This window comes from Bubalus kerabau, chromosome 3 (assembly GCF_029407905.1).
Source record: "Bubalus kerabau isolate K-KA32 ecotype Philippines breed swamp buffalo chromosome 3, PCC_UOA_SB_1v2, whole genome shotgun sequence".
NCBI lineage: Eukaryota > Metazoa > Chordata > Mammalia > Artiodactyla > Bovidae > Bubalus > Bubalus kerabau.
This window is the reverse complement of record NC_073626.1, coordinates 41,065,369-41,073,247: the sequence shown is the minus strand read 5'-3', so window position 1 is coordinate 41,073,247 and position 7,879 is coordinate 41,065,369.

The following is a 7,879-nucleotide window of genomic DNA, read 5'->3' as shown; positions in this document are numbered from 1 at the left end:
AATAAATGAGAGAGAGAGGAGGAAAAAAAAAAAAAAAGGCTGGAGCCACCCAGGCGAGGCAAAAATGCTGAGGTCTTTTTTTGCTTGTTGTATGTCAGCATGTTCAATCCAGTTTCCCCACCCCTGAAATCTCTGAGGATCATGGTGTAGGCTTGGCATGGGAGCTCTGGGTCTTAAAGAGATAGAATTGCAGAGTCGGAAGCACTTTAAGATCCTTTTGTGCCAGGCATCTCTGCCCAGTAGATCTCAAGGTTACTCTGTATCCTCACCTGCCTCTTATGGTTTGTCAGGGACCTCAGCAGGGAGTTCCTTCCTCCCTCTGCCAAGTTTCGGCATCAGGGACACAATGATTAAAGTGTAGGTTTTGGAGTTAGTCAAACCTAGGATCAAATCCTGGCTCTGCCTAGCTGTGTGATTTTGGATGTGTTAACTAATCACTCTGAACCTCTGATCCGCCCCAGAAATAGAAAATGGTAATAAATAAGTAAAATAGTACTGTCTATTGTTGCAAGGATGCAAAAGACCTAGAATAATTGCTCGGTATATGTTCACTTGGTCACTATTATTACTAACATCACCTCTAGTTTCTTTCAAGGCTTTGGAGAAAATACATCACCATCACCACCCCCCATGCCAAAAAACAAACAAACCAACCCTAGGGGAATTGATCTGTTCCAGAAACTTGAGAAGGGGAGCAAGCAAGAGCCTGACATGCTCTTTGCCCCCCACACAGGGTCACACATGGCCTCTTGGTTTCTCAGCCTTGTTTCCAGGCTTCAGAGGCTGTAGGCTGACTTCCATTCATTCTAGTTCAGTACCGTAAGTGGAATGCAAAGAATCCTGGTCATCAGAAGCCACCTGACCAAGCCTAGAGATAAACTGCATTGGCAGAAATTACTAGCCATGCTTAACTACCAGGTTTCAGAGAGGAGGTAGGTTCTCTGGGTGAGACATAGTATAGCTGCTAAGAAGATGGGTTCAACTGTCAGATCACTGGACTCTGACACGAGCCCCGACATCTGCTAGTCATGCGCCCATACCAAGTTATTTAACCTCCACAAGCCTTGCTTTCCTTATCTGTAAAATGGTCATAATAATACCCCATAAACTTGTTGTGAGTTTATGTATGAAAAGCATGTAGTGAGTGCCTGACATGGAGAAAGTGCTTAATCATGTTAGCACTCGCCGTCCTTGCTATGAGATGAAAGAAACCAGGGACTGTGTCATATTCATCGCTGAATATCCAGATTCTCAAACAATTTGGTAGGTACAGTAATGCTTGATGAATGAATGACTAACAGGGCCCTTGCCCCCAAGAAGTTGTATCTTCCCAGGAAATAGAAGACATAAACCGCCTATGCTACTCACAGTAGGAGACAGCAGAGGGTTAAAAGCCATCCTGCCAGTCCCCAAGCCCCAGAGGCAGACAGTCCCTTTGATCCCTCAGTTTCATCTATCCAGGATGCTTTCAAGAGAGGAAAACAGGAAGTATCCCTGATAGCCCAGCTTGCTCTGTTGTTTTTTTTATTTATTTTAATGAATGGGGTGGGGGGGGTGCGGTGGGAGGAGAATGGTCCTTTGGGTCACATTTTGCCAGGAAATCAGTCTCCTTCCTTTCAAATGCTGGAGCTTCCAAAGGGGCAGATAAATAGTGGTATGCTTGATATAGAGAGATAGATGTGATCCAAAAATGGCAAGGCTGACAGGTTGGGGTCCTTAGTGACTCAGTCCATGCGGCCCTTTGTATATTCACTCACTCACTGTTGACTAAGTGCCTTGAGCTGGACCCTGAAATTACGGCTCAGTATCAAGTGTCCAGGACTTGACCAAAAGGACAAAGGACAGTGAGCCCAGAGAAGATGGACGGAACACAGAAAAGTGAGACTATTCCAAAGGAGAGAAATAGCATAAGAATAGTATAAGAAAGCAGTCATAGGAATGAAAATGGAGGAGAACACAAGGAAACACCCAGAGAAGAGTCAGTATATAGGAAAAAGAAAAGAGAACTGCTTCCAAGCATTTGAAGCCAGGGTAATAGAGTCCTCATAACAGAACTGTACACAGAGTGCGTGCAGGAGAAGCCCATGACCTCCAGGGACACACAGCTGACAGGAATGAACAGAAGCAGGAAGCAGAATAACAGTTTAAGACAACAGATCTGACTCTGACCAGTCCAGCCCCCAAAAGACAGCATTTGCTAACCCTTTGTGTTAAACTCACATTTGCCCAGGATGGACACGAGAGAATGTTCTCGCAAAGTGTAAAGGTTCTATATCATGATAGAGGTGTAGCTTGCATGGGCAGATCAATTTCTCAGTGTTACACAGTTACGATTTCTGCATGCCCATGTTTATAAGTTTCACCTGGAAAAAAGAACTCTACAAAATAACCGTCAAGTGGGCAGAGCGTGAAGGTAGAGAGGCAACAAGAAAGATGATCATCTAAGCGGGGCAGAGGGTACCTGTGGGTTCACAATACTGTCCTGTTGACGTTGAAATTGTTTTAGGAACTTTCATGATAAAAAAAAGTTTTAAAAAAAATTGTTCACTGCTGTCCTCAAGCAAGTCCCTTTCAGATTCTCAGAAAAGCAGTTGAGACATTACCTATTATAAGTCCAGTCTAATGAATCTAGCCTTTCTGTTATATATGAGGAAATTGAGCTGTGCCTTGAACAAGTCAGATAAAGTCAGATATCAGATTCTCAGATAGCCCAGAGCAGAGCTGAGTCTGGAATCTCAGGCAGGAGCAGTACCCTTTGACCTTTTCAACTCTCACCCACTGGTAGGGAGTCAGCTGGAATTTACTCATTAGCTTGGGTTGCCTTTCCAACCTGCAGTCCCAAGCCTTGAAGGGCAGGGAGGCTGAATGGCCTAGGGGGATTCCAGGCTCCCAACCACTTTGTCCTGCACTGTTTTCCTTCTGTGGGTAATCCTGAGCTCACAGAGATTCAATTAGGTCCCTTTCTGCCACTTCCAAATGCAACAAGGGAAACCCACACGATTAAGGATTCCCAGTAACCCAGAGTGATACCGGAGCTAACAGAGGTTGTCTCAGGGCAGCCCATCCTCCTCTCCTACCTTGGTTGCCCTTTATCTGTAAGAAGATTTCGGGTTCTGTTATCTTACAGGGTTGTAGGGAGGACCTCAAGAGGTGCTGGTAGTGAAAGCACTTTGAAAAGTTAAAAGAGCTGTACAAATGGGAGGGAGCATTATCAAAGAGAGAGCACGCAGAAGAGGAGGCAGGGAAGCACAGAGGCTTCTCCAAGGTTCTTAACTGCCTTTAGGTTTGCCTTAGGGGAAAAGACTTTTGGGGGAGGGGAGAAAAAGAGGTGCTATAGCCTTCTCTTTTCCATTTAAAAAAATAATTTTATTTATTTTTGGCTGCGCTGGGTCTTCGTGGCTTTGCCAGAGCTAGCTACTCTTTGTTGCGGGGTGCGGGCTTCTCATCGCGGTGGCTTCTCTTCTTGCTGAGCACAGGCTCTAGGGCAGGCGGGCTCAGGAGTTGCGGCTTGAGGGCCCTAGAGCCCTGGCTCAGTAGGTGTGGTGCACACACTTAGTTGCTCCATAGCATGTGAAATCTTCCCGGACCTGGAATTGAACCCACAGCCCCTGCATTGGCAGGTGGATTCTTAACCACCCCGCCACCAGGAAAGTCTTCTAACACTTCTGGCTGTCTGCCCTTGCTGTAACGTCTCATTTCTTCCTTTGACTCTGGTGTTATTGTTCTGTCCATTTTGCACATGGAGAAAAGAGACCCAGAGATTCTCAACTTGCCCAAGATCATACAGCTGCTGAAGCTGGGGCTCAAAGAGGTCGTCCTGTCCTGGGAGGGAAGGCCACCCCTCCCTCTGGGGGAGGGGAGGGACTGCGGAGACTCCCTGGCACAAGGGTGTCCGAGTCACCGTCAGGAGACCTGGACTCAAGTCTCAGCTCAGCTGCTTATTAACCGTGTGACCTGGGCCGAGTCCTGTGGCCTCTTGAAGCCTCGGTCTCTTCAGCAGCAGCACAGTGATAATAAAGCCTGCCCCACCTCCCTCACGGGGAACACGTGAGGATTCTGTGACATCACTGATACTGCAGGTGCTTGGAAACAGCTGCAAAGGGAGACCGAAATGAAGAGTTCCTGATCGTCTCTGCGGAGAAGCAGCCCTGGCCTATGACATGCTGACATCCACCTCCTTGTCCCCCTCGGCTTGCCCTCCACGCCCAAGAGGCAGAAGTCTGAGCCGGGGCAGGGGTGTCTCCTTGGATATGGCTTTGGTGGGAAGGGGGATGAGAGGCGTCAGACTGTGCCAGTTTAAGGATTTCCTGAACAAACACGTTAGAGGGTAGCGTTGGCTTAGGGTTCTCCCCTAGGCCCGAATTGCAGCAGGGCTCCTTTCTCCTGTTTGTCGTAAAACAAACAGGCTTTCAGCTACTTGGGCAGGATTTAACTAGCAATCAACCCTAGAGATAAGTGGATCATGCTCAGCAAGCTCACATGGGAGTAATTTGTACCCGAGAGCAGTTCATAATTTATATTTTTGAGTCCACAGCCAGGGAGCTATCTTATAATGGCTAGAGACATAGTCATCCCATACTGTACACCCCTTCTGTCCAAGAAGGAAATAACAGGAAAAGAGACAGTCCAGAATCAAATCACAGCTAAATGTGTAAAGAGCTTATTTTTATAAGCCTGTAAACATCTGTAGGTAGGATCTCTCTTTCAATGCATCTGTTCTATATATCCCCGCCCCACCATCCCCCCACATACCTGGAGCACTTAGCTCAAAAAGCACAGAGAGTGTTTGTGAAATGAATGGAATTAGGGGAAAGAGAATATAGTGGTTTTACAAGTTTCCTGGAAGTCAAGGAAAAAAAAAAACGTTTCCTGGAAGTCAAGGCAAGGCTGGTGTGGCCCTTCCAGGTGACCAGCAGTTTTGTGCCTCCCCCACCCTGCCCGGCCCATAACCTCACTGCCCCCTCCTCAGGCTCTCTAAGCTGAGAGGGACCATAATTTCCAAACCCCAAATTAGGAAACAAGGCTTGAAGGATTATTTGAAACCAGAAATCTATATTCCTGAAGGATATATGCCCTTTTGTTTGCCCTGGGATTGATGATATTTGCCTGCATTTAAATATATATATATATATATATACACACACACATATATATATGGCTGTACCAAATCTTAGTTGCAGCACGTGGGATCTAGTTCCCTGACCAGGGATCGAACCCAGACCCCCTGCACTGGGAGCTCGGAGTCTTAGCCACTGGGCTGCAAGGGAAGTCCCATATCTGCCTGCATTTGGGCAGATTTTTCTCAACCCAGTTTGCCAGCTTATAGCTTCCTTCCTGGCAGTGATTACCACTGACTCCAACATACATGTAGGGAAGTCCCATGAACTCAATAGATCTTCAGATTATTTCACCCCTGTGGCCTGTTGGTCCTATTTGAAGCTTGCCTGTTTCTCTGTTTCCCCCTCAGCGTCCTTCCTGGGATCTACCAGACTAACGGGGTGAGTGACAGAGTATGGTCAGGATTCCGCCGGAGGGGAGAGCCCTAAGGGGCTGGGTGGGGCAGAGGAACCTTGGCTTCGACTCAGTGGTGTGTCCGTGGCGGGTCTCTCCTCTGGGTCTCCTCTGTGAAAGGAGATGGTGGGAGGTACAGACTCACAGTCTTGATGACCTTTTGCAATTCAAGCAATCGGTGAGTTGTGGGTTGTGAGCATTTGCCCACAACCCCAGCTTTCTCTCCTGCAGTTTGGGGATAAGCTGTCATTTGCGCCTATCTAAGGCAAACACCTGCAATGACTGCTGATCCCGTCCCCTCCCCTCTCCAGAAGGCTTCCTCCTCTTTCCTGCATCATCTGTTTTTCCCTCTTTGCTGAATCATTTGCCATCAGCATATACATATACATTAATATTCTATAGTCTCTCCCATCCAAAGAAAAAAAGAAGTCTCTCTTGACCCTACTTTCCTTCCAGCTCCTCTCTCAAAACCATTTTGATCACTCCACAACTCCACCTAAACTGTTGCCTGTTAAAGTCCCCAGTTCCCTCCACTGTGGTTAAACTGAATGATCATGACTCCTTCATCTCTACCACTCAGCAAGAATCAGCTGACCCTTCATTCTTCCTTGAAACACTTTTCTTCTTTTGGCTTCCATGACACTACATTCTCTTGATTATTCCTCAGGGTCTCCTTTGCTAGGACCTGCTTATCTCCTTCATCTAGAAATGTTGGAGGGTCCTGGAGCTCAGTCCCTGAATCTGTTCCCAGTCTTCATTAATCCATTGGTGATCTCATTCAGTCGCATGGTGTTAAATGCCGCTTGCCTTATCCCAGGATCTCCTAGAAGCAGAACCTTAATAAAAGGTTTGCATGCATGTGGTTTATATGGGAATGAAATTCTAGAGAGCAGAAATGAGGGACAGAGTAAGAGAAACAGAAGAAACAGAAACAAATTCAAGGATGCATTACTGAGCTGAGCATCACTGTGGGAGACTGATGCATGACTCTACAGAACCCTCTTAAGGAGATTCAGAATTGTCTATCAAGGATGAAGAGGGATCTTCATTTATCCACCAGCTTCCATGCACCACTGGTTAAGGGTAGCCCGAGGATCATTGCCTTTCCCATAATTCTGGTTGGACATGTGGCAGTGCTGAGTGAATTTCCACTGTTGTCCTACAGCCAGCCTTGGGCAGGAAGCTAGAGGTACACAGAGCAGGCAAGAGTTCCCACCCATTGCAAATCTGGCCAACATCAGCTGCACGACATCTGCTGGAGGGAGAGGTGGGACCAACAGGATTTAAAGGCATGCCTAAGGTGGCACCAGTGGTAAAGAACCCACCTGCCAATGCAGGAGACACAAGAGATGTGGGTTTGATTCCTGGGTTGGGAAGATACCCAGAGGAGGAAATGGCAACTCACTCCAGTATTCTTGCCTGGAAAACCCCGTGGACAGAGGAGCTTGGTGGGCTACATACAGTCCATGAGGTCACAAAGAGTCGGACACAACTAAAAACGCGCTCACAAGAGGTGTCTGATACGTCCTCTATACCTTGATGACTACCGCATATTTATATCTCCAGCCAGCGCCTCCTCCTTAAACTCCAGACTCACATAGCCACTGCTCACTCCATATTTCCTCTTGGGGGGTCTCCTCAAAACCTGCCTCTCTCATAGTCTCCCCCCTTGCCTTTAATGGCTACTCCATCCTTCAGGTGTTCCTTCCTCCCAAGAAAAAGACCTTGCAGACCTCCTTAAATGGGCAACACATATAATCCTCCAGTGAATGATGCGGGCTTTACTTTCAAAATATATCCAAAATCTAACCACTTCTAACCACAGCTCCTCACCAAGCTGCAGCCTCCCCACCCCAGCCCAATCTGGATTCCTGCAATTACCTCCCCATTGGTCTCCTGCTCATTCACTTATCTTATTACAGTCAATTCTCCACCAACAGCTAGTGAGCCTTTTAAAATTCAAGTCAGATAATGTCATTCCTTGGCATTTCCTTTCCCCCTTCCCTGCTTTCTATTTCTCCACCACACTTAACCACCATCTGACATCATATACCCTTCACATATTTACGTCTGTTGTCTCCGTCTGCTAGAATGAAAGCAAAGATTTTGTGTTTTACCCCTGGTGCCTAGAGGCCTGCCTGGTGTGTGGGGGGAGCTCAATAATTATTTCTCGACTGAAGAACATCTAGATGGAGGCCCTGCACTTGACAGATGAGGAAACCGTAGCCCAGAGATATGACCGTACTGATGACATGGTCAGGCCTTCTGAATGCCTCTGCTGCTGTTCTGAAAGACTGTCTCCATTCTCAGCCACACTCATTGTTAGTTATTATTATGGATGTTGGCCGTCTATCAAGTCGGCATAGTA